Below are 26881 nucleotides of genomic sequence, written 5' to 3'. Positions count from 1 at the left end.
GGGATATGAGCCATGAGATAAGGGGTTGGGAGCAGGGGTTGTGTAGATATGGATGAGTATATTCTGTAGGTTCGGCGGATGACGGAATACCACTGTGAGGTGGGGTGGGAAAGATAGCGGGCAGGAAATTTCTCATTTCAGGGCACGACGAGAGATAGTAAAACCCCTGGCAGAGAATGTAATTCAGTTGCTCCAGTCCTTGGTGGTACTGAGTTACAAGGGGAATGCTGGACAGTGAGACTTTGGTAGGTGGTGGGAGACTGGAAAGATAAGGCACGGGAGATTTGTTTCTGTACAGTTGTGAGGATAATTATGGTCTGTGAAGGCTTCAGTAAGACCCTCCATATATTTTGAGAGGAACTGCCCTACCCTCTCTCCACCTCAACCCTGTGTGCTTCCCAGCAGCACTTCACTGTCCCCCACCCCTACCCTACTATCCCTCCTCCTCCTTGTCCCAGCCTCCTCCCTACCCGCACCTAGTCGCCACTCCCGTCATTCACTGCTGTTCCTGCTCGCAATGTGGCTCCAGTTACCAGAGGCTGTAGTCATGTGGAAATACTGAACCATACAATGGCAACCAACTGTTTTGCCCCACTGTTTCTTCAAAATGGTGGTAATAAGCAAGGTCTAAATCCAGTATGCTGGTTGCGATGTCACAAACACAGTAAACATGTAACAGCAATTACACATTATTTATAACAAAATTATTCTGGCAGAGTGATTAAGAACCAGGCTACTGCCCCAAAGAGCTGGGATTTGATACTTGGACAATCCTAGGATGTTTATCTTTTACTTCTTTCACTTCTGGCAAAGTTTCTTGATGTGAAAAATGCCAAGCAGCACTGTGATTCAGAGTATATATTAAACCATAAATCCTTCTCGAATTGATTAGGTAAGTCAATTCAAAGATAGAAGTAAGTAAAGGGCATACCACCCCCAAAAATTAAACACCATTATTTCTTGAAAATAAATAACATTGAATGAAAAAAGAGACAGAACCAAATTAAATACACAAGGGAAGGCTGAAAATGGAACGAATAAATAGAAAGACTATACAAAGGAAATGGCTTAAAGGCGGGGAAAGTAAGAGGAAGTAGATGAAGATCACATGGTACATATGATACTGCAAGAAAAATTTGATTGACCACTGAAAGATCTAAATCATAAGAAGTCATAAAGAGCAGACAATGTTCCCTCAGAATTGTGGAGGTCCTTGGGAGAACATACTGTGGAAAAACTACCTCACTTTTTGTGTGCAAGATGAAAGAGACAGATGAAATACTCTGACATACAAGAAGATTATTATACTTCCAGTTCTAGTGAAAGCAGGTGCTACCAGGTGCAAATGTAACCAAACTATCAGTTTAATAAGCCATTGTTTGAAAATACTGACACACTATATTTGCGGAAGAATGGAACAACTTATGAGAGGTGACTTGGCAAAGATCAGTTTGGACTTACGAGAAATGTAGGAACACATGAAAAAATACTGACCCTGAAACTTACAATAGAAAACAGGCTGATAAAAGGCATGCCTATTTTTAAAGCATTTGTAGACTTAGAGAAAGCTCTTGATAATGTTGACTGGATAACTCTCTTTGAAATTCTAAAAGTAGCAGGAATAAAATACAGGGAGCAAAATGTTATTTACAACTTGTGGTGAAACTGACTGCAGTTATAAGACTCCAAATTCATGAAAGGGAAGTGGTAGTCTGGAGGGGAGTGAGACAGGGTTGCAGTCTATCCCCAGTGTTATTCAGTGTCGACATTGAACAAGCTGTGTAGGAAACCAAGGAGAAATTTGGAAAAGGAATTAAAGTTCAGGAAGAAGAAATAAAAAAGGTTTTAAGGATTGCCAATGACATTGTACATCTGTCAGGGACTGCAAAGGAGTTGTAAGGTCTTTTGAATGGAATTAATAATGTCTCGAAAAAAGTTATAAGATGAATACGAACAGGAGTAAAACAAGGGTAATGAAATGTAATTATATTAGATCAGGCAGTACTGAAGGAATTTAATTAGAAAATGGCTGTAGGTTGCAATAATTCTGCAGAGATGAATGGTCTTGCTCAGTATAGACTAGCGTGGAGACCTGCATCAAACCAGTCTTTGAACTGAAGAAGAAGAAGAAGAAGAAGAAGAAAGAAGCAGCAGCAGCAGCACTCTTCTTCCTCAGCTTGCCATCCTTAGTTTCATCACCCTCCTCTCCCCCTTCTAGAGTTGTACTTGGTGGAGATTTCAGCCTGTAAGCCCATGTCTAGTGCTTTGGCCCATATGGGTCAGAGGATAGCTTGTGTGGTGAGTTGAGTGCCACATACAGTGCCTGAGGCAGTGGGATATCATTCAAGCCTGTAAGCTTACCAGCCCACTGCACTGTGTGCTCTTCTTACATCATTTGCCACTTCAATCTGTTGCCCCGCCAGGATACCTCTTTTTTTGAGTACCTGCTTGGCCACCACAGGGCCTCAGCCTTTGCAGTGCTACTTCCCTTTCCTTGCTGCATGTCTGTCATTCTACTATCCTTTTTCCTACCTGCCTTTCCATTGTTGATGGTCTTTCTGCACTGATTGTGCTTGAATCTGATTTGTGATTTTGGACAATTATTTTCTCGCCTGCTGGCATTCAACAACTTTTTGTTCTTAGCTATATGGTCCCCTGGTTAGGTCTGACTTGCTACTCCTTTCCAAAATTTAACGGAAGTGCAGATTGTGCAAGAAAGTTCACCCAGCATAGTGTATATTTCACATTTTGTGCCTTTCTCTCTTTGTACCTTTCCTTTCTTGCACCCAGCTCAGTTGTATAAGGTTTACTCAGGCACATGGGGCCCTGTGTGAGTGGACCCTTATTCCTTAGCTGCTCGTGGGACCAAGATGGAACCCTCGAAATCATCTTCTTATCCTCCCAGCGGGAAGGGAGTACTGCCTGGGAGTATTCACACCCATTCATACAAAAGAATGGGAGAGGCTAGTCCTCTTGATGATAAGAATACTTTGGACTGCAGTAACAAGGATCATGGAGTCATGAACAACAATGTGTTTATGGTGATAATGAGGAAGGATTTCTCCTTTTTGATGAGTGTCCCCCATTTATATTCACAAGGGTTTGCAAGGCCTTGCTGTAACATTAAAATCTATAAAATGATAGCGTAATGGCTCACTGTTGGTCGAAACTAACAGGTCAAAGTAGGTAGACCTTCTTAAGAAATCGCAGAATCTGGATGACAATGATATCATCGTTGAGATGCACACCTCTCTCAACTCCAGTAAGGGCATGGTCACATTCCGAGATATCATGGACATGGACATAGCAGAACTGAAGCAAGAATGGACATCCCAGGGAATAGTCAATGTGGAGCAACTAACACGCAGGAATAATGGGGAAACTGAAAAGACTGCCAGTTTCATTGTCACATTCAATTCTCCAACACTGTCTGAACATCTCACAGTGGGTTTCCTTTGACTTTAATGTTTGGCCTTACATTACAAACCCTATGTGGTGCTATATATAAATGCCAGCATTTTGGCCATACAACCATGAGTTATGGAGGTGATGCGATATTTGGGAACTGTGGAAAAGCCGCTCATGATGCTGGGACTGACTGCATGTTCCCGGCGATCTGCATCGACTGCTCTGGGAACCACCCAGTCTGGAGCCAAGACTACCCAGATTTTGCTGAAGAACACAAAATACAGGAGATAAAAGTGACCAAGTGGATTTCCTATGCTGAAGCCAAAAAAGAATATAAGACAATGAAACCGCCGTCTTTACCACCTCATATTCTTCCATGGCGGATGCTTTGACACAGACGGCGCCTAGTATGCCTGTATCCACTAGAAGCACCTTTACTTGCATGTGTACATGTCAAAGGAAAAGAGTAAGGACAAAGCAATCCAGGCAGTTGCACCAGGAAACACCAACAACAGTACCACAGCAAGCGTCCAGAAGGTACAAGAAAAGCAGAGTGCCTCTCAGTGCCCCCATTCCCCCTCAGCCAGGAAAGGACAGGGTTCAGGGGAAAGCTCATAACATTCAGGTCAAAAGCTGTCCTGAGTGCCGTCAGATGTCATTCTTTCCCATCTGACTGATGAGGAGGATATCATGGAGTTAGATTCCTTGAATCCAGGCAGCCCCTCCACTCTCCCTTGCTCTTCAAGTGCTTCACCTCCTCGCTGCAAAGATAGGGGTAAATTAAAACCACACCAATGACATGGCTTCCATACTACAATGGAACATGAATGGGTTCAGGACTCATAGGGGAATTGAAACTCCAAGCATAGGCACGTCCCTTGTGCTTTTGTTTACAAGAAATGGATTTTAAAGATACAGGGATATACACTGTACCGCAAGGATGACCTATCAGGGGAAAGGGCCAAGGGCGGTGTCCCAGTGTTTGTCACTAATGCGCACCACTCCTCTGCCCTCTCCTTGGCTACTGACCTGCAAGCAGTTGCAGTTCAAAATCATGTGTGTCAAAGGATCACAGTTTGCTCACTGTGTTTACCTCTGCAAGATGCACTAGAGTCTGAGGCTCTCACGGATCTTATCTAGGCATGGCCTTCACCTCAACAGGAAGGGCAAGGGTAAATTGGCTGGGGAAATAGCAGGAAAGTTAAAGGGGTGAGGCACTGTCATGAGTGGTAAAATACCAGTGGTTATAGGATTCAGAAAAGACCCTTTTTTAGGGTAGGGAGGACAGAAAGAAAGCAAATTTTGAGAGAGGTTAGAACTGAGACAAACCTTCAGTTTGAGAAAGAAATCAAAAAACATAATTCCAGCTTATTACATCAGCATAAACAGCCATTGGTTAAGAAATTTAAACTGTCAGCAGATATTTTAACTACACCCAATTTTAACTCAGTCAATGTGAAATGTCAGCTATCTTTATTGCATCAAAATATTCGAGGACTGAGAAATAAAATTAATGAATTAACTATCGGCAAAGATGAATTAGAGTCTTCAAACCCAGCTGACATAATCTGCCTCTCTGAACATCATGTGACCACTGGTATAGAACTTTTAAGTGTTACAGGATTTAGGTTAGCATCTCACTTTTGTAGATCAGAAATGGAGAAAGGAGGAGTTGCCACATTCATCAGGAACTGTCTTAAATTTAAGAACATAGACGTTCATAAATTTTGCCTAGAACAGCATATGGAAGCATGTGCAACAGAATTAGAATTTCACAAAAAAATCCTTCATAATATTAAGTGTATATCGAGCACCTGCAGGTAACTTTAATCTGTTTGTAAACCACCTTGAGGCTGTACTGGCCCATTTAACAACCAAAAACAAAGAAGTAGTGGTTGCTGGTGATTTCAATGTAGATTTCCTTAAAGACTCTCCCAATAAGAACTTATTTGAGTTAGTAACACTATCATTCAACTTAATTCCCACTGTACAATTCCCCACTAGGATAGCCACTTGCTCACAAACAGCCATTGATAATATCTTTATAGAAAAGTCCAATGAACAAAATTATATTACAAAACCAATAGTCAATGGCCTCTCAGACCATGACATGCAGTTCCTTCTGTTAAATGTTAATACTGAACAGGATATAAAATCTGTTAAATCTGAGCTCAAGAGGGTAATCAGAAAGCCAAAAATTGATTATTTTAGGACACTCCTCAGAGACATTCACTGGACTGATGTTTACAGTGCTCATGGCATGAATGAAAAATATAACATTTTTGCTAATAACGTGCTTACCTTATTCGAACACTGCTTTCCCCCAAAACTTACCAAGGTTAGAGCAAAGTCTACAAAGAAGCCATGGATTACTCGAGGAATTAGGGGTATCTTGTAAAACAAAAAGATAACTGTATATGTCAATCTGAAACATTTCCAATGTTGATGCTATAGCACATTATAAGAAATACTGCAAAATATTAAATACTGTAATACGGATGTCAAAGCAAATATACACTCCTGGAAATTGAAATAAGAACACCGTGAATTCATTGTCCCAGGAAGGGGAAACTTTATTGACACATTCCTGGGGTCAGATACATCACATGATCACACTGACAGAACCACAGGCACATAGGCACAGGCAACAGAGCATGCACAATGTCGGCACTAGTACAGTGTATATCCACCTTTCGCAGCAATGCAGGCTGCTATTCTCCCATGGAGACGATCGTAGAGATGCTGGATGTAGTCCTGGGGAACGGCTTGCCATGCCATTTCCACCTGGCGCCTCAGTTGGACCAGCGTTCGTACTGGACGTGCAGACCGCGTGAGACGACGCTTCATCCAGTCCCAAACATGCTCAATGGGGGACAGATCCGGAGATCTTGCTGGCAAGGGTAGTTGACTTACACCTTCTAGAGCACGTTGGGTGGCACGGGATACATGCGGACGTGCATTGTCCTGTTGGAAGAGCAAGTTCCCTTGCCGGTCTAGGAATGGTAGAACGATGGGTTCGATGACGGTTTGGATGTACCGTGCACTATTCAGTGTCCCCTCGACGATCACCAGTGGTGTACGGCCAGTGTAGGAGATCGCTCCCCACACCATGATGCCGGGTGTTGGCCCTGTGTGCCTCGGTCGTATGCAGTCCTGATTGTGGCGCTCACCTGCACGGCGCCAAACACGCATACGACCATCATTGGCACCAAGGCAGAAGCGACTCTCATCGCTGAAGACGACACGTCTCCATTCGTCCCTCCATTCACGCCTGTCGCGACACCACTGGAGGCGGGCTGCACGATGTTGGGGCGTGAGCGGAAGACGGCCTAACGGTGTGCGGGACCGTAGCCCAGCTTCATGGAGACGGTTGCGAATGGTCCTCGCCGATACCCCAGGAGCAACAGTGTCCCTAATTTGCTGGGAAGTGGCGGTGCGGTCCCCTACGGCACTGCGTAGGATCCTACGGTCTTGGCGTGCATCCGTGCGTCGCTGCGGTCCGGTCCCAGGTCGACGGGCACGTGCACCTTCCGCCGACCACTGGCGACAACATCGATGTACTGTGGAGACCTCACGCCCCACGTGTTGAGCAATTCGGCGGTACGTCCACCCGGCCTCCCGCATGCCCACTATACGCCCTCGCTCAAAGTCCGTCAACTGTACATACGGTTCACGTCCACGCTGTCGCGGCATGCTACCAGTGTTAAAGACTGCGATGGAGCTCCGTATGCCACGGCAAACTGGCTGACACTGACGGCGGCGGTGCACAAATGCTGCGCAGCTAGCGCCATTCGACGGCCAACACCGCGGTTCCTGGTGTGTCCGCTGTGCCGTGCGTGTGATCATTGCTTGTACAGCCCTCTCGCAGTGTCCGGAGCAAGTATGGTGGGTCTGACACACCGGTGTCAATGTGTTCTTTTTTCCATTTCCAGGAGTGTATTACAAGGAAAAGATAGTCATATCAGATAACAAAATAAAGACAATATGGGATATAGTGAAGGAGGAGACCGGTAGAACCAGACATGAAGAGAAACAAATAGCGTTAGGAGTACATGATACATTGGTGACAGATGTGTATAGTGTTGCAGAACTTTTTAACAAACATTATGTCCATCATAAAATCTTTAAAATTAAAAGCATCTAGTGGGTATGATGAAATATCAACAAAGTTAATTAAAGAATGTGATTCTGAGCTAAGTAACATATTAAGCTATCTGTGTAACCAGTCGTTTATCAGTGGAATATTTTCTGAGTGGCTGAAATATGCTGAAGTTAAGCCACTGGTTAAGAAGGGAGATAAAGAAAAAGCATCAAATTTCCATCCAATTTCACTGTTGCCAGCATTCTCAAAAATTTTCGAAAAAGTAATGTACAGTCGTCTTTATAACCATCTTATCTCAAATAACATACTGTCAAAGTCACAGTTTGAATTTCTAAAAGGTTCTGATATTGAGAAGGCTATCTATACTTACAGTGAAAATGTGCTCAATTCATTAGACAAAAAATTGCAGGCAACTGGTGTATTTTGTGATCTGTCAAAGGCATTTGACTGTGTAAATCACAATATCCTTTTAAGTAAACTAGAATATTATAGTGTAATGGGAAATGCTGCAAAATGGTTCAAATCTTATATCTCTGGCAGGAAACAAAGGGTGTTATTAGGAAAGAGACATGTATCAAGCTATCAGGCATCATCCAACTGGAAACTAATTACATGTGGGGTCCCACAAGGTTCCATTTTGGGGCCCTTACTTTTTCTTGTGTATATCAATGACCTTTCATCAGTAACATTACCAGATGCCAAGTTTGTTTAGTTTGCCGATGATACAAACATTGCAATAAATAGCAAATCAAGTGTAGTCTTAGAAAGATCAGCCAATAAAATATTTGTGGACATTAATCACTGGTTCCTAGCCAATTCTTTGTCACTAAACTTTGAAAAAACACACTACATGCAGTTCAGGACTTGTAAGGGGTGTCCCAAGAGTATATGTCTAACATATGATGACAAGAAGATAGAAGAAGTGGACAATGTTAAATTCTTGGGATTACAGCTTGATAATAAATTCAACTGGAAGGAGCACACCACAGAACTGCTGAAGCGTCTTAACAAATCTCTGTTTGCAATGCGAATTTTGTCAGACATAGGGGATATAAAAATGAGAAAGCTGGCATAATATGCTTACTTTCATTCCATAATGTCATATGGGATTATTTTTTGGGGTAATTCATCAAGCCAAGCTAAAGTTTTCCGCGCACAAAAACGTGCAGTAAGAGTTATATGTGGTGTGAACTGAAGAACACCCTGCAGAAGCCTGTTTAGGGAACTAGGGATACTAACTACTGCTTCCCAATATATTTATTCCTTAATGAAATTTGTCATTAAAAATATATCACTTTTTCAAACCAACAGCTCAATTCATGGAATCAATACTAGAAATAATAATCTTCACAAGGATTTAAAGTCACTTAGTCTTGTACAAAAAGGTGTGCATTATTCAGGAACACACATTTTCAATAACTTTCCAGCAGCCATAAAAAGCTTAACAACCAATGAAATTCAGTTTAAGAGAAGCCTAAAGGATTCATCGGTGGCCAACTCCTTCTACTCCATTGATGAATTTCTTAGTAAAACCAACTGATTTGTATATAAGTACAACATAACTTCTGCACCATTTCAGTGCAGTAATGTGTTCATTGTAAATAAGTATTACAGTAGTTGTGTTACATGTTTATTACCTTATAAATAAATAAAAACTTTTATTTTAAATTCAGTGCATTAGTATTTGTAAAATGACTCTTAGTGTTCATTAAAAAATGACGATCATTCCACTTGGGACCTGCGGAATGGTACATTAGCTTACTTGTTTTAGTTGTAAATATTTGTCGTGTATTGTTGTTTTTCTGACATGTTCCACATCATGGAGGACCTCCTCACTACGGATCAATTTGGAATGAAAGTAAATCTAATCTAATCTAATTTAATCGAATCAACTCCCACAACCATTCCTCCTCCTAGGAGACTTCAATGCCCATCATGACCTGTGGGGCTTGACCAATACTTGCCCTCGGTGTTGGATTTTGAAGGGCCTCATGACGTCTCATGAGCTGTGCACCCTCAACACGGGTACTCTTCATTTAGACCTCTCTATATGTACTACCCAACTTGCATGTCGGTTTGAGTGGTATGCTCTTTCTGATACGTATTCAAGCGACCACTTCCCTTGTGTTATCCATCTCCTGCATCATACCCCATCTCCATGCTCAACTAGTTGGAACATCTCCAAAGCCGACTGGGGGCTCTTCTCTTCCAGGGCGACATTTCAGGATCAAAACTTCACAAGCTGTGATAGTCAGGTCGCACACCTCACGGAAGTCATTCTCACTGCTGCTGAATATTCCATCCCTCATACTACTTCTTCTCCACGTCATGTACCGGTCCCCTGGTGGACCACGGCATGTTGAGACTCTATAAGTGCTCGTTGACGTGCTTTACGCACCTTTAAACACCACCCTACGATGGCGAATTGTATTAATGATAAACGATTACGTGCGCAGTGTCATCCTGTTATTAAAGAAAGCAAGAAAGCCAGCTGGGCTGCTTTCACAAGCTCCTTCAACTGTTTTACTCCTTCTGTTGTCTGGGGTAGCCTGCGCCAGCTGTCTGGCACTAAGGTCCACTCACCAGTTTCTGGCTTGACGGTCGTGAATGACGTCCTTGTGGCCCTTGAGGATGTCTCCAATGCCTTCGGCTGATTTTTCGCAGAGGTTTTGAACTCTGCTCATTACTACCCTGCTTTCCTTCCCTGAAAACAGGCAGAGGAGGCAAGGCCACCTAACTTCCACTCCTCGAATCGTGAAAGTTATAATGCCCCATTCACCATGCGGGAACTCAAAAGTGCACTTGCCCGGTCACGGTCCTCCGCTCCGGAGCCTGATTCTATTCATATTCAGATGCCGAAGAACCTTTCTCCTGCGGGTAAAGGTTTTCTTCTTCATACTTATAAACGCATCTGGATTGAGGGTCATGTTCCCACATGCTGGCGCGAATCTATTGTTGTCCCGATTCCTAAGCTGGGTAATGACAAGCACTTGCCTTCCAGTTATCGACCCATTTCCCTTACCAGCTGTGTCTGTAAGGTGATGGAATGGATGGTTAACTCTCGTTTGGTTTGGCTGCTCAAATCTCGACGCCTACTTACCAATGTACAATGTGGATTTCGTAGGTGCCGCTCTGCTGTTGACCATCTGGTTACCTTGTCGACCTTCATTATGAATAACTTTTTGCAGAAGCACCAGACAGTGGCTGTGTTCTTTGATTTGGAGAAGGCTTAAGATACCTGTTGGAGGGCAGGCATTCTCCGCACCATGAATACGTGGGGCCTTCGCGGTCACCTCCCTGTTTTTATTCGTGCATTTTTAATGGATCGAAAGTTCAGGGTACGTGTGGGTTCTGTCCTGTCAGACGCCTTTCGCCAGGAGAATGGGGTGCCACAGGGCTCAGTTTTGAGCGTCGCTCTCTTCTCCATAGTGATCAATCCAATAATGGATTGCCTCTCAGCTGATGTATCAGGCTCCCTTTTCGTGGACGATTTTACCATCTACTGCAGCGCGCAGCATACACGTTTCCTGGAGCACTGTCTTCAGCATTGTCTTGACCGCCTTTACTCCTGGAGTGTTGCCAATGGCTTCCGTTTTTGTGCCGAGAAGACAGTCTGAATTAACTTCTGGCGCTACAAAGAGTTTCTACCACAGTCCTTACATCTTGGTCCCGTTGCTCTCCCATTCGTGGAGACAACAAAATTTTTAGGTCTTACATTTGACAGGAAACTTAGCTGGTCTCCACATGTCATATTTGGCTGCCCATTGTACCTGTTCCCTAAATGTCCTCCGTGTTCTCAGCGGTACGTCGTGGGGAGCGGATCGCATCGTCCTACTTCTCCTATATCGGTTGATCGTCCGCTCAAAGCTGGATTATGGGAGCTTTGTATTCTCCTCTGCACGGCTGTCCATCTTACGCCGCCTCAACTCTATATAACATCGGGGGTTATGTCTTGCGATCGGAGCATTCTATACTAGTCCCGTCGAGAGTCTTCATGCTGAAGCCAGTGAATTGCCACTAACCTACTGGCGCGATATACTGCTTTGTCGGCATGCCTGTTGGTTATTATCAATGCCTGACCACCCGTCTTATCGTTCCTTTTTTTATGACTCTCTCGACCGTCAATATGGGGTGTATGTATCTGCCCTGCTAGCCCCTGGAGTTTGCTTTCGTAGCCTCCTTCAGCACCTTGATTCTTCACTCCCTGCAACCTTTAGAGTGGGCGAGAGCCAAATGCCACCTTGGCTCCAGGTTCAGGTTTGCGTTCACCTTGACCTCCGCTCGCTCCCAAAGGAGGTTACCCCAGCTTCGGTATACCGCTCGCGGTTTGTCGAACTTCGTTCAAAGTTCAATAATATGATCTTCATTTATACAGATGGCTCTAAGACCAATGACGGTGTCAGGTGTTCTTTTATTCTTGGGGCACACAGTTTCAAATACTGGCTCCATGGCCATTGTTTGCTCTTCACAGATGAGCTCTTTGCCCTCTATCAGGCTGTTCTTGCTCTGATTACCCGAGTGCCATCCAGAGCCTCAGTGATCCGTATCCAGTTCACCCTTTCATGCACCGAATCCATCGCTCTCTTCAGCAGCTGGTGGATGACGGTTCTCCGGTTACCTTTATGTGGGTTCCTGGCCATGTCGGTATCCCTGGGAACGAAGCTGCAGATTCCGCGGCCAAGGCTGCGGTCCTCCAGCCTCGGACAGCTTGTTGTTGTGTGCCTTCATCTGATTTTAGCAGGATCATTTGTCGGCGCATTGTATCACTGTGGCATGCCGATTGGTGTACACTTACTGAAAACTAGCTTCAGGCCTTGAAACCTCTCCCCATGGCTTGGATGACCTCTTCTCGCCCTTCTCGGGGGGAGGAGGTTGTTTTGGCCCGGTTATGGATTGGACACTGCCGGTTCAGCCACCGCCAACTGCTGACAGCTGCGCAGGCGCCGTTCTGCCCATGTGGGCAAGTGCTGATGGTATGCCACATTTTAACATTCTGTCCAAATTTTAATACACTGCGCATTGATCTTGGCCTGCCATGTACTCTGGATGCAATTTTAGCTGATGACCCAGGAGCAGCTGCTTGCGTTCTTCGTTTTATCCACTTGACAAACCTGTCTAAGGACATTTGATTACGCTGTTTTCTTTTAATCCCTTGCCTGTTAATGTGCCTTTTATAGTGCTGTCCTTTTTAGTTGCTGTTTTAACATTGTGCCTCGCAGTGCATTCATAATTTAGTCTGGGATCTCTTTCTGTTCTCCTGCCCTCGCTGACTCTGTTCAGTGGGACTCATTGACAACCTTCATTCCAGTGACCACTTCCCAATCCGCCCTCACCTACTAAATGGCTCACCATTGAAGCTAAGCCCTCAAAATGGATGGTCAGCAGGGCTAACTGGACATGTTTTAGCAAGCTGGCTGTGTTCAAACACTGTGATGGCATCCAAGGATGGGTGGACCACATCACACTAGTGATTCATCATGCCGTTGACCTCTCCATCCCACCATCCTCAGGTCATCTTAGGAGATGGACAGATGGTGAACAGATGAGTGCTGTTCGTGATGCAGGAAAAGTGTGCGGCTCTTCAACATTTTAAATGCCAACCGACAGCAGGCAACCTTAGGGCCTTTCGAGTTATGAGGGTCAAGGCTCAATGTGTCATTAGGGAGACTAAGAAAAGGTCATGGCAAACGTTCCTGGACTCCATGAATTGTTCCACTTCTTCTATAAAGGTATGGGAAGCCATTCGGAGGATTTCTGGTAAATGCGGCAGTGCTGAAACAGGGGTGTCTCCAAACAACACCCAGAGACATTGCTCTGGCACTGGCCAAACATTTTGCACAAACTGCTGCCAATGCAAGCCAGGATCCGGCTTTTTGTCACTATCGTGCGACTGTAGAGAGGGAAAAGTTGGACTTCAGGTCCAACAGTTCTGAGGCCTACAACGCCCCTTTCTCGATGTGGGAGCTCGAATTGGCACTGACTGAGATTTGTGACACAGCACCTGATCACAACCAAATCCGGTACTACATGCTTCGACATTTGCCAGTGGCTTCAAAGGAAATCCTCCTCGAATGTTTCATTTTAATGTGGCGAACAGGCAACTTTCCCAACCCATGGAGGGAGGCAATTCTGATCCCTCTCCTAAACCAGTAAAGGGCTGAACATGTCCCAGTAGTTATCAGAGTATTGCCTTAAAAAGCTGTGTAGGAAAGACCCTGGAGTGAATGGTTAACCATCGTCTGATCTGGCTGTTAGAGACCAGGCAACTCCTTAGCCACTCTCGGTGTGGATTCCGAAGATTTTGGTCCACTGTCAACAGCCTTACCCTCTTACAGGTGGCTATTTGGCAGGCTTTCCTCTGTAAGTATCACTGTATCAGCATATTCTTCGATATGAGTAAGGCATACAATACTCCTTGTAGACACTGTGTTCTCACACAACTGCATCCATAGGGCTTTCGTCTCCACCTCCCCATCTTCATATGATTCTTCCTGTCTCAGCGGTGTTTTAGGACCTGAGTTGGTGACACACTGTTTAATCGATTTGAGCAGGAGAATGGTGTTTCTTAGGGCAGTGTTTTAAGTGTCATCCTCTTTGCCATAGCCATCAACAGTATCACATCTACTGTAAGGAGCCCTTTGCAGTTCTCTTTATTTGTAGACAATTTTGCTGTTTTCTGTTCCTCCTCCAGTGTTGGATTGGTGAGCCATCAGTTGCAACTTACAGTGCGGAGGTTAGACGAGTGAGCTGCAAAGATGGGTATCCAGTTTTCTGCATATAAGTGTGTGTGTGTTCATTTTAATCATTTTCATTGTCTTTTTATTTGGTCTGCCTTGACTATGGGGGACACCAACCTACATTTTAGATACACAGTGCGATTTCGGGGCCTCATTTTTGACTCCTGATTTTCATCGTTACCACACCTGCAAGACCTGAAATCCAGAACCCTGAAGGCACTAAATATCATCAAGTGCCTTAGCCACAAGTCTTGCGGAGCGAACAGGGTGCATCTCCTTCAGTTTTATAGGGCTTTTGTGCATTTACTGCTGGACTATGGTTGCACGATGTATGGGTCAGCGAGGTCCTCATACTTTCGGATTATTGGCACTGTCCATCATGAGTGGATTCGGCTGGCCACAGGTGCTGCAACCACAGCCAGCTTGCTGAACAGTGTCTTGTTAGCTTTGAGATGATCCACTTCAGCAACTTTCTTTCAAGGATTGCTCCATTCAGAAGGTGACTCGAGAGTCAGAAATAGTCACTGAAATGAAGGTCATCAGTAAATTCCCACTAAGAAGAGTCTGTGGGGTCAGTGGACCAGTAAAAGAGGTCTTTGGCTGAGTACGACGCAGCAGTAGTGGAGAAATGACTGGGATTGCCCGTGTTGTGGATGCATAGCTCCTCAGAGATTATCTTAAACTTGACTCCTGGAGTGAGGAGATTTCCCTAAATCACTTCAGGTGAATGCTAGGATGGTTCCTGTGACAGGCCATGGCTGACTTCCTTCCCCATCCTTTCCTAATCCAATGGGACCAATGACCTCGCTGTTTGGTCCCATCCCCTGAACCAACCAACCAGACAACCTGGAGCAAACCCCCTGCGGGTCCAGGGGTTAGAATAGGCCCGAGGTCTTCCTGCCTGTCGTAAGAGGCGACTAAAAGGAGTCCATCCCCCTCAAGGGGGTAGTTAGCGCCTGCGTCCGGAGACGGACGGTCCCACGACCTATATTTGTGGTCTTTATGGTTTTTCACTTCTCGTTTCTTCCTTCTTTGGTTGGTTCCTTTCTTTGTTCTTCTCCATCTCACTGTCTTCTTTACTCTTTCCCTTGCCTTCTTCTCGTTGCCTTCTTCTCGTTGCCTTCTTCTCGTTGCCTTCTTCTCGCTGCCTTCTTCTCGCTGCCTTCTTCTCGCTGCCTTCTTCTCGCTGCCTTCTTCTCGCTGCCTTCTTCTCGCTGCCTTCTTCTCGCTGCCTTCTTCTCGCTGCCTTCTTCTCGCTGCCTTCTTCTCGCTGCCTTCTTCTCGCTGCCTTCTTCTCGCTGCCTTCTTCTCGCTGCCTTCTTCTCGCTGCCTTCTTCTCGCTGCCTTCTTCTCGCTGCCTTCTTCTCGCTGCCTTCTTCTCGCTGCCTTCTTCTCGCTGCCTTCTTCTCGCTGCCTTCTTCTCGCTGCCTTCTTCTCGCTGCCTTCTTCTCGCTGCCTTCTTCTCGCTGCCTTCTTCTCGCTGCCTTCTTCTCGCTGCCTTCTTCTCGCTGCCTTCTTCTCGCTGCCTTCTTCTCGCTGCCTTCTTCTCGCTGCCTTCTTCTCGCTGCCTTCTTCTCGCTGCCTTCTTCTCGCTGCCTTCTTCTCGCTGCCTTCTTCTCGCTGCCTTCTTCTCGCTGCCTTCTTCTCGCTGCCTTCTTCTCGCTGCCTTCTTCTCGCTGCCTTCTTCTCGCTGCCTTCTTCTCGCTGCCTTCTTCTCGCTGCCTTCTTCTCGCTGCCTTCTTCTCGCTGCCTTCTTCTCGCTGCCTTCTTCTCGCTGCCTTCTTCTCGCTGCCTTCTTCTCGCTGCCTTCTTCTCGCTGCCTTCTTCTCGCTGCCTTCTTCTCGCTGCCTTCTTCTCGCTGCCTTCTTCTCGCTGCCTTCTTCTCGCTGCCTTCTTCTCGCTGCCTTCTTCTCGCTGCCTTCTTCTCGCTGCCTTCTTCTCGCTGCCTTCTTCTCGCTGCCTTCTTCTCGCTGCCTTCTTCTCGCTGCCTTCTTCTCGCTGCCTTCTTCTCGCTGCCTTCTTCTCGCTGCCTTCTTCTCGCTGCCTTCTTCTCGCTGCCTTCTTCTCGCTGCCTTCTTCTCGCTGCCTTCTTCTCGCTGCCTTCTTCTCGCTGCCTTCTTCTCGCTGCCTTCTTCTCGCTGCCTTCTTCTCGCTGCCTTCTTCTCGCTGCCTTCTTCTCGCTGCCTTCTTCTCGCTGCCTTCTTCTCGCTGCCTTCTTCTCGCTGCCTTCTTCTCGCTGCCTTCTTCTCGCTGCCTTCTTCTCGCTGCCTTCTTCTCGCTGCCTTCTTCTCGCTGCCTTCTTCTCGCTGCCTTCTTCTCGCTGCCTTCTTCTCGCTGCCTTCTTCTCGCTGCCTTCTTCTCGCTGCCTTCTTCTCGCTGCCTTCTTCTCGCTGCCTTCTTCTCGCTGCCTTCTTCTCGCTGCCTTCTTCTCGCTGCCTTCTTCTCGCTGCCTTCTTCTCGCTGCCTTCTTCTCGCTGCCTTCTTCTCGCTGCCTTCTTCTCGCTGCCTTCTTCTCGCTGCCTTCTTCTCGCTGCCTTCTTCTCGCTGCCTTCTTCTCGCTGCCTTCTTCTCGCTGCCTTCTTCTCGCTGCCTTCTTCTCGCTGCCTTCTTCTCGCTGCCTTCTTCTCGCTGCCTTCTTCTCGCTGCCTTCTTCTCGCTGCCTTCTTCTCGCTGCCTTCTTCTCGCTGCCTTCTTCTCGCTGCCTTCTTCTCGCTGCCTTCTTCTCGCTGCCTTCTTCTCGCTGCCTTCTTCTCGCTGCCTTCTTCTCGCTGCCTTCTTCTCGCTGCCTTCTTCTCGCTGCCTTCTTCTCGCTGCCTTCTTCTCGCTGCCTTCTTCTCGCTGCCTTCTTCTCGCTGCCTTCTTCTCGCTGCCTTCTTCTCGCTGCCTTCTTCTCGCTGCCTTCTTCTCGCTGCCTTCTTGTCGCTGCCTTCTTGTCGCTGCCTTCTTGTCGCTGCCTTCTTGTCGCTGCCTTCTTGTCGCTGCCTTCTTGTCGCTGCCTTCTTGTCGCTGCCTTCTTGTCGCTGCCTTCTTGTCGCTGCCTTCTTGTCGCTGCCTTCTTGTCGCTGCCTTCTTGTCGCTGCCTTCTTCTCGCTGCCTTCTTCTCGCTGCCTTCTTCTCCTTGCCTTCTCTGGTCTCCGCCTCGGTGTTTGAGTCAGTCTGTCATCTCTCTCTTCCTTTTCCTCTTCTTCCTTCCTCCCTGTGCGCGCCTGAAGGCCGACCCACGCGTTCGCACGTGTAGCCGGTGATGGGGTAACGCGTAATTCCCCACCCTGGGTAGACAAGTAAGGCACGCACGTACCCCCTGGTAAAGGCCAGGCCCAGGGAGGGGTGATTGCCTGAGCTGATACCTTCTGACCATGCCGATTGGTCCCTCCGTCTGTTTCTCGGGAGGTGTGACCTGAGGTGTAAACATTCACCTAAGGCGGGAGTGCCCTCTGAGAGGGTCCCCATAAGGAAGGAGCGCGCCATCGGAGATGCTGGCAATCATGGGGGATTCCTCCACAATGGATTTCTCTTCTTCTCTCTCGACTTCTGCCCACAAAAGGAAACATGACCAGCCCCCAGTGACAAAAGTACTACCGCCTACCCCACAGTTCCTCGTCATTTCTCGATCTGAGGACGGAAAGGATTTTTCCTCTGTCAACCCTTTCGTTATCCAGAAGGGCGTAGATGCCATAGCTGGTACTGTTAAGTCTTGTACGAGGTTGCGTAATGGTACCTTGTTACTAGAAACTGAGAGCGCCTTTCAGGCACAGAAACTGCTTCGAGCCACACTCCTGTACACGTTCCCTGTCCGGGTGGAGGCTCACCGAACTTTGAATTCGTCTCGTGGTGTGGTCTATACTAGATCCCTCGATGGATTTACTGACGAGGAGATACAGTCTTTCCTCGCTGAGCAGGGCGTGACGGCTGTCCATAGGGTCATGAAAAAGGTCAACAATGACCTTGTACTGACCCGGACACTTTTCTTGACCTTTGATAGTGTTAAGCTGCCATCGCGCATCAAAGCGGGCTACGAGGTTATTTCTGTTCGCCCCTATGTCCAGACACCTACGCGCTGCTACCAGTGTCAGCGTTTCAATCACACTCGACAGTCTTGTTCCAATGTGGCTAAATGTGTCACTTGTGGCAGGGATGCCCATGAGGGTGACTGTCCACCTCCGTCTCCTCGTTGTGTGAACTGTCAGGGTGACCATGCAGCATCCTCCCGCGACTGTCCCATCTATAAGGAAGAACGCTGTATCCAAGAAATTCGGGTCAAAGAGAAAGTGTCCACCTCGGCTGCTCGCAAGCTATTGGCTAGTAGGAAGCCCACGTTGCTCCCAGCGGGGAAATACAGTACTGTCCTCGCCTCTCCTCGGACTACCAGGGAGGTGGCAACCCAGACATGCGATCTGACCTTCAGCACCACGGTCGTCCGTTCGGCCAGTGCTAAGATCGCGCGGTCGACTTCTCCTCTTCCTCCCATCACCCCACAGACACCAGCCCCTTCATCAGCTTCTGCTAAGACGAAGACCCAGAAGTCAGATGCACGGGCCTTCAAGAAGGAACCGTCCCATGCAGACTTCCTACGTACCTCGACCTCCCAGCCATCAACCGGTACTTCCACCAAACGACCTTCCAAGAAGGCTCATAGGAAGCACAGTTCTCCTTCTCCGCCACGGCGCATTTCTTCTCCTGCGCCACCCAGCGGTTGCCGCCCCAGGCCATCATCCGTTTCGCCTGGCCGCACCGCTGGTAGCCGAACATCTGGCCGTTCACCGGCGGAGGAAGCTCCCCCTCCCGGCCATCTTACCAAGATGGCCGATGAACCTATAGAACCAATGGACGATGACTGTCCACTTACTGATAGCGGCGGCAGTGCTCGCTCGAAGCCAGGCGCTCAGCGGCCTTCGAGGTGACCCCTTCTTTCATCTTCCTTTTCTTCTTACAATGGCACTTATTCACTGGAATATTCACAGCATTTGCTCCAACTGAGAGGACTTGAAGTTGCTGCTCCGCTTGCACCGTCCGCTCGTCGTAGCCCTCCAGGAAACGAAGCTACGCCCATGCGATCAAATTGCCTTGGCACACTACACCTCTGTGCGTTTTGACCTACCCCCTGTGGTAGGTATCCCGGCTCATGGAGGGGTTATGTTGCTGGTCCGGGATGATATTTACTACGATCCCATCACATTGCACACCGGCCTGCAGCCAGTTGCCATCCGAATTACTCTCCCCACTTTTACATTTTCCATTTGTACCGTTTACACTCCATCGTCGTCTGCCGTTACCAGGGCAGACATGATGCAAATTATTGCTCATCTACCTGCACCATTTTTGTTAACTGGAGACTTCAATGCCCATCATCCCCTTTGGGGCTCTCCAGCATCCTGCCTGAGGGGCACTTCATGTGTGTTATCCATCTCCTGCAGCATACCCCCTCTCCGTGCTCATCTAGTTGGACCATCTCCAAAACAGACTGGGGGCTCTTCTCTTCCTGGGCGACCTTTCAGGATCAAACCTTCACAAGCTGCGATCGTCAGGTCGCACACCTCACGGAAGTCATTCTCACTGCTACTGAATATTCCATCCCTCACCCTACTTCTTCTCCGCGTCGCGTACCGGTCCCCTGGTGGACCGCAGCATGTAGAGATGCTTTACGTGCTCGTCGACGTGCTTTACGCACCTTTAAATGCCACCCTACAGTGGCGAATTGTATCAATTATAAACGATTACGTGCACAGTGTCGTCGTATTATTAAAGAAAGCAAGAAAGCCAGCTGGGATGCTTTCACAAGCACCTTCAACAGTTTTAATCCTTCTTCTGTTGTCTGGGGTAGCCTGCGCCAGCTATCTGGCACTAAGGTCCACTCACCAGTTTCTGGCTTGACGGTCGCGAATGACATCCTTGTGGCCCCTGAGGATGTCTCCAATGCCTTCGGCCGCTTTTTCGCAGAGGTTTCGAGCTCCGCTCATTACCACCCTGCCTTCCTCCTCCGCAAACAGGCAGAGGAGGCTAGGCCACCTAACTTCCGCTCCTCGAATCGTGAAAGTTATAATGCCCCATTCACCATGCGGGAACTCGAAAACGCACTTGGCCGGTCACGGTCCTCCGCTCCAGGGCCTGATTCTATTCATATTCAGATGCTGAAGAACCTTTCTCCTGCGGTTAAAGGTTTTCTTCTTCGTACTTACAATCGCATCTGGATTGAGGGACATGTTCCCGCATGCTGGCGCGAATCTATTGTTGTCCCGATCCCTAAGCCGGGGAAGGACAAGCACTTGCCTTCCACTTATTGAACCATCTCGCTTACCAGCTGTGTCTGTAAAGTGATGGAGCGAATGGTTAACTCTCGTTTGGTTTGGCTGCTCGAGTCTCGACGCCTACTTACCAATGTACAATGTGGATTTCATAGGCGTCGCTCTGCTGTTGACCATCTGGTTACCTTGTCGACCTTCATTATGAATAACTTCTTGCGGAAGCGCCCGACCGCGGCTGTGTTCTTTGATTTGGAGAAGGCTTACGACACCCGTTGGAGGGCAGGCATTCTCCGCACCATGCATACATGGGGCCTTCGCGGTCGCCTCCCTCTTTTTATTCGTTCCTTTTTAATGGATCGACAGTTCAGGGTACGTGTGGGTTCTGTCCTGTCAGACACCTTTCGCCAGGTGAATGGGGTGCCACAGGGCTCAGTTTTGAGTGTCGCTCTCTTCGCCATAGCGATCAATCCAATAATGGATTGCCTCCCAGCTGATGTATCAGGCTCCCTTTTCGTGGACGATTTTACCATCTATTGACCTCGCAGCGTACATGTTTCCTGGAGCGCTGTCTTCAGCGTTCTCTTGACCGTCTTTACTCCTGGAGTGTCGCCAATGGCTTCCGTTTTTCTGCTGAGAAGACGGTCTGTATTAACTTCTGGTGCTACAAAGAGTTTCTCCCACTGTCCTTACGACTCGGTCCCGTTGCTCTCCCATTCGTGGAGACAACAAAATTTTTAGGTCTTACATTTGACAGGAAACTTAGCTGGTCTCCACATGTGTCATATTTGGCTGCCCGTTGTACCCGTTCTCTAAATGTCCTCCGTGTTCTCAGTGGTATGTCGTGGGGAGCGGATCGAACCGTCCTACTTCGCCTATATTGGTCGATCGTCTGCTCCAAGCTGGATTATGGGAGCTTCGTATACTCCTCTGCACGGCCATCCATCTTACGCCGCCTCAACTCCATACAACATCGGGGTTTATGATTTGCGATCGGAGCGTTTTATACTAGTCCTGTCGAGAGTCTTCATGCTGACGCTGGTGAATTGCCACTCACCTACCGGCGCGATATACTGCTTTGTCGGTATGCCTGTCTGCTACTGGCAATGCCCGACCACCCGTCTTATCGTTCCTTTTTTGACGACTCTCTCGACCGTCAATACGGGTTGTATGTCTCTGCCTTGCTACCCCGTGGAGTTCGCTTTCGTCGCCTCCTTCAACACCTTAATTTTTCACTCCCTGCAACCTTTCGAGTGGGCGAGAGCCACACGCCACCTTGGCTCCAGACTCAGGTTCGCGTTCACCTTGACCTCAGCTCGCTCCCAAAGGAGGTTACCTCCGGTTCGGTCTACCACTCCCGTTTTGTCGAACTTCGTTCGAAGTTCATTAATATGACCTTCATTTATACAGATGGCTCTAAGACCAATGACTGGGTCAGGTGTTCTTTTATTGTCGGGGCACAAAGTTTCAAATACCGGCTCCATGGCCATTGTTCGGTCTTCACAGCTGAGCTCTTTGCCCTCTAGCAGGCTGTTCTTTACATCTGCCGCCACCGACTTTCTGCTTATGTCATCTGCTCCGATTCCCTGAGCGCCATCCAGAGCCTCAGTGATCCGTACCTGGTTCACCCTTTCGTGCACCGGATCCAACGCTCTTTTCAGCAGCTGGTGGACGTCGGTTCTCCGGTTAGCTTTATGTGGGTTCCTGGCCATGTCGGTATCCCTGGGAACGAAGCTGCAGATGCCGCGGCCAAGGCTGCGGTCCTCCAGCCTCGGACAGCTTCTTGTTGTGTCCCTTCGTCAGATTGTAGCAGGGTCATTTGTCGGCGCATTTTATCGCTGTGGCATGCTGATTGGGCTGCACTTACAGACAACAAGCTTCGGGCCTTGAAACCTCTTCCCGCGGCTTGGACGTCCTCCTCACACCCTTCTCGGCGGGAGGAGGTAGTTTTGGCCCGGTTACGAATTGGACACTGCCGGTTCAGCCATCGCCATCTGCTGACGGCTGCGCCGGCGCCGTTCTGCCCATGTGGGCAATTGCTGACAGTCCGCCACATTTTAACGTCCTGTCCGGATTTTAACACACTGCATCTTGATCTTGGCCTGCCATGTACTCTAGATGCCATTTTAGCGGATGACCCACGAGCAGCTGCTCGCGTTCTTCATTTTATCAACTTGACAACCCTCTCTAAGGACATTTGATTATGCTGTTTTTTTAATCTTATGCCTGTCAGTCTGTCTTTTATCGTGTTTTCCGTTTCGTTGCTGTTTTAAACTTGTGACTCGCGGTGCATTCCTAACGTAGTCTGGGCGCTAATGACCGTTGAAGTTGTGCGCCCTAAAACCAAAAAAAAAAAAAAAAAGAAAACCTGGAACAAGTAGAATGAAAGCCTCATAATGCATTATGGACATTGAGGTCTCCCAGTAGGATGAATGGCCCAGGCAGTTGACCCAAAAGATCTGTGAGGGCCTTGGAATCTACAGCTTTCTGAGATGGTAAATACAAAGTGCATACAGTGATCCTTTGATCTACATGAACATCAGTGGCAACTGCTTGCATGTTAGTAACTGGATTTAGAGCAGAGGAGTGGTATGTGTCATTGACAAACACAGCTACCCATCTCTTGGCCCCTTTCCCACTTGTCATCCTTGCAGTGGAGGGTGTAGCCTAGTAGTACAGGGGTGTCAGTTAGTTTAAAATGTGTTTCTTTTAAACACAAGCACAGGGGACATACCTGTGCTAGGAGTTTGGTCCTCCACACATGTCCAGAACCCATTGCTGTTCCACTGTAATATGGGAGCTATTTTATCAGTGAGATTTTTCTTCCGCCCCGTCTATCCATTGGTGTAGAGATCCTGCAGAGTATGGAGGCTTGGTCTGGGGGTTAGATGGTTATCCAAACAGACTTCATATTCCATTATATCTGAGACCAAATCATTAGAACCGTCAGAGGGAATGAGTTCTGTATGGTCTGACAGTTTATGACCTGTCTTCTTATTCTTCTTCTTCTTCTTCTTCTGCTGCCGATGCGGGCCATTTGGTTTCTTTTCCAGAGAAGACTACATAGGAACTTCTGCAGCAGTATTAGTAACAATGCTGCCCTGCTTACTAGAGTCTACCTTTTGAGGTGCTGGAAGCTCTACTATGTTGGCATCTGTGGCCTAGTCTTATGTTCTGGGAGAGCTATGGGCACCAGAATAACAGCACCTTTACAGCACTGACAAACACAGATGGCAGTGCCCACACTATCAACCTCTGTTTGTGCAGAGACATTGGCTTTTGGAATAGGCTTTGTTAGAGGTGAAGCAAATGAAGTAGTGAAAGTGGGAGGCTGCATGGCCTTACAGGACTTTTTGACATCATATGTGACATGCTTTGTTGCTGCGAGCTCCTGTATCTTCCTTCCCTTGAGGTAGATGCTGCAGTCTCTGCTACAGAAAGATGATTCCAAAGAGAATGACACACTTTGGAGAAGAGCAAACAATGCTTTTGTGGGCAGCCTTATCACATTTACCATAAGTGGCTTTTCCCTTACAAGCTACAGAGGTGTGCCCGTAGTGCTGGCATTCAAAACAGTACATTGGGTTTGGAACAGAATGCTGCACATTTAAATGAAGGAAGCCGGTCTTGACACACCCGATAAGTATTGGGCTACTAAAGGTAAGATTGAAGGGATCTGTTTTAACCAGTTCGCCATCTACCCATTTCATTATATTTTACATATCAGTGACACTTTTGTGAGCGCACTCATCTCTCAGTTCATTTGTGGCAATTTCAACAATATCTGTGCATGACAGAACACCTTCACTGTAGTTCAAGGTGTTGTGTAGCTCCATTTTGATAACATATTCCACAAGGCATTTAGCTTTCTGGAGTTTTGCCACTTGTTGGAAACTAGAAGTTTTAACCAACATTATCTCACTTCTCAATTGCTTAACAGAGTTTAAAGTGACCGAGCACCATCTCAACCCTTTTGAATGTAGAAAGGTGAAACTTTCTCAAAGCTGCCCTCTTTCCTTGTAACTGTTGAAACAGAATTCCAACAGCATGTATTCTGTTATTATACATGGAAACACCATGTGTTATGATGACTGTCTGCATGAGCCATCTTTTTAGGTTGGATATTGTTACCCACCAGCAATACACACATTCTGCTGGGAATTGAAAGGGATAAGTTCGAGGGTCCCATGTCAGTCCCATAAGCAGTTAGGGAAATAGGGGAGTCCACTCAGAGCAGGCCCGGTATGTCTGGTAGGAATTATACAATTGAGGTGTGGCATTTTACCCAGATGTTTCCCACTTATGACCATTCCACCTCTAGTTGAGTATCTCATCGACACACAGCACACTTTGAGACTCAGGGTTTTATATACATTTTGACCATACTTACAAACTAGATGGTTAAGCCAAGATCCCCATTCCATGTGACACACAAAATTTCACCATTGTGCCACATGGTGGTTGCTGAAGCAGGCTCAGAGCTTACAGGTACACAGGATTGGTGGTGCTCATCATTCTCTCCTAAGGAAACCAGGGTTTGCCAAACCCATACCTAGCAAATGATTGCTGGTGGGGTGCTCGCAATTTAGGACACCTTGGGGCCATGTGTGGCTTTATCACAAATAGCATGGATGCGGAAGGTGATTCAGTACAGCCTTAATGTGTGGTGCACCAGTCTCTTGCCTTACGTAGTAGTTTTTACTCTTCAGTGATTTCATAATTGCTTAAATTTCTTCCTTTCCTATTTCTTGTATCTCTATCGTGTAATTGTCTGTAACTCCAGTTTCTAAAAGTCCTGCATATTTGCATGCACAAATCAAATTTATACTTGGCGGTTCTGTAACTGGAATGTGCCTGTCCTACCTATTATAATACAGCTCCTGTTTCCTTTTGCATGGAATTAAACTGCATTTAGCTAACTGAACTGGCTGCTTATTACTATATCATTTATGACTGCAAAATTTGTCATGTAAATAGGCAGTCAAGTAAAATAATGAATGAATGGATGTATACATGTGTTACAATCATAGTAAAGGAGCTGAATTATTGGGCACAAAATGGCTTGGGTGGAATAAGCAAATAGATTATGTGAACACAAAATTATAGAAGAACTGTCAGTTGCTCCATGTTACGACCTCCTACAATAAGGAGTAAACTGTTGGTAGTAGTTACTATGCATAATGTTAGGCTCACTTAAAGTGTGAAATTACATTTAGTGTTAGCTGCAGTCATACCCTGGCATTCTATCATGAAGAATCATCACATACACAAGAATCATCAGACATGTGAAGTGTATTACACATACATGCCAAAATTAGATCACTGTTGGGTGAGATAAAAGTCAACAGTGTACAAAATAGTTTATAAATGCAGTGAGATGTATGGTTCATATCATAAGAACAATTTCTCTCCTACCTCAACATCAACTCCTCACCACCTCACTCTAGTCTGATTAATCTATTTACTAATTTACGCTGGTAAGAGTTTAATATACACTGCAGAACACAATCAAAGGGCCACTTTTTTTGAAACCCCACAACTGTCTCCCATTTTGACACCAAAGTTTGAAATTTGGCTCAAAGGTGCTTACAATCTTCCTCTGTAGTGGTGCAAAAGAATGGCACTCTGCAACATCATCCTCAGGCTTAGCAATGCTCCATACACCAGGATGTCGACATATGCGAAATAAAAGGCCAGAGCTCAGAAGTTCACGTGAGGTGAAGGTGAGTTAATAATGTCACATTGGCACCCTACAATTCAGCCTAATGCCACCATGAATGTGTTGCACAGCGGAAAAGTCATCACACCCTCTCATGCCCACATTTCACTCCTTCCTTTGGTGCCTATGTGATGGAGCTCAGGACTGCAACATCGAAATCATGCAATTTTTTATGGGTGGTAGGGGAAAACATTTCAGACATACCTGTGCTCAGAATCCCCATGAAAATGCCTCAGGAAATGACGTAAAGGACATCAGTGAAACTACCCCTTCCCTAGGGGCATTCATTCCCACACATTTCGTTATCAAAAATGACAATTTGCAGTGTGGTGCTTGACAACTTTGGACACTGCTGAGACCCCAGATGATTCAACCTTTTATTAGGAATGTTGTGGGGCTGGTTTCCCATTGGATGTGATCTGACCCTATTGGAGTGTAGTGCAGCCGAGGGTGTTGCTGAACTGAGTGCTCTTAGAAAGACCAGTGTGTCTGAAGTGTTTTCCTCGACCAGCCATGAGAAAACTGTGTGATTTCAAGGGTGGACGTTGTGATTCTGACTTGCATCACAGAGGCGTTGAAAAATGGGATGAAGTGTGTGTAAGAGGCGGTGTGATGATATTCCTATAGTGTGATGTTTGCAGTGGGTTTGGGTGTTCAACAGTGGTGAGATTTGGAG

General features: G+C 46.8%; 1 protein-coding gene across 1 annotated transcript in view; it reads left to right on the top strand.

Annotated features, from left to right (window-relative positions):
- LOC124721639 (transforming growth factor-beta receptor-associated protein 1-like) overlaps positions 1-26881 on the top strand; it is a 162915-nt gene that overhangs the window by 5517 nt on the left and 130517 nt on the right. The gene's annotated exons all lie outside the window — the stretch shown is intronic.

This window comes from Schistocerca piceifrons, chromosome X (genome assembly GCF_021461385.2).
Source record: "Schistocerca piceifrons isolate TAMUIC-IGC-003096 chromosome X, iqSchPice1.1, whole genome shotgun sequence".
NCBI lineage: Eukaryota > Metazoa > Arthropoda > Insecta > Orthoptera > Acrididae > Schistocerca > Schistocerca piceifrons.
The sequence above is the reverse complement of the archived record's forward strand: the minus strand, read 5'-3'. Positions and strand labels throughout refer to the sequence as shown.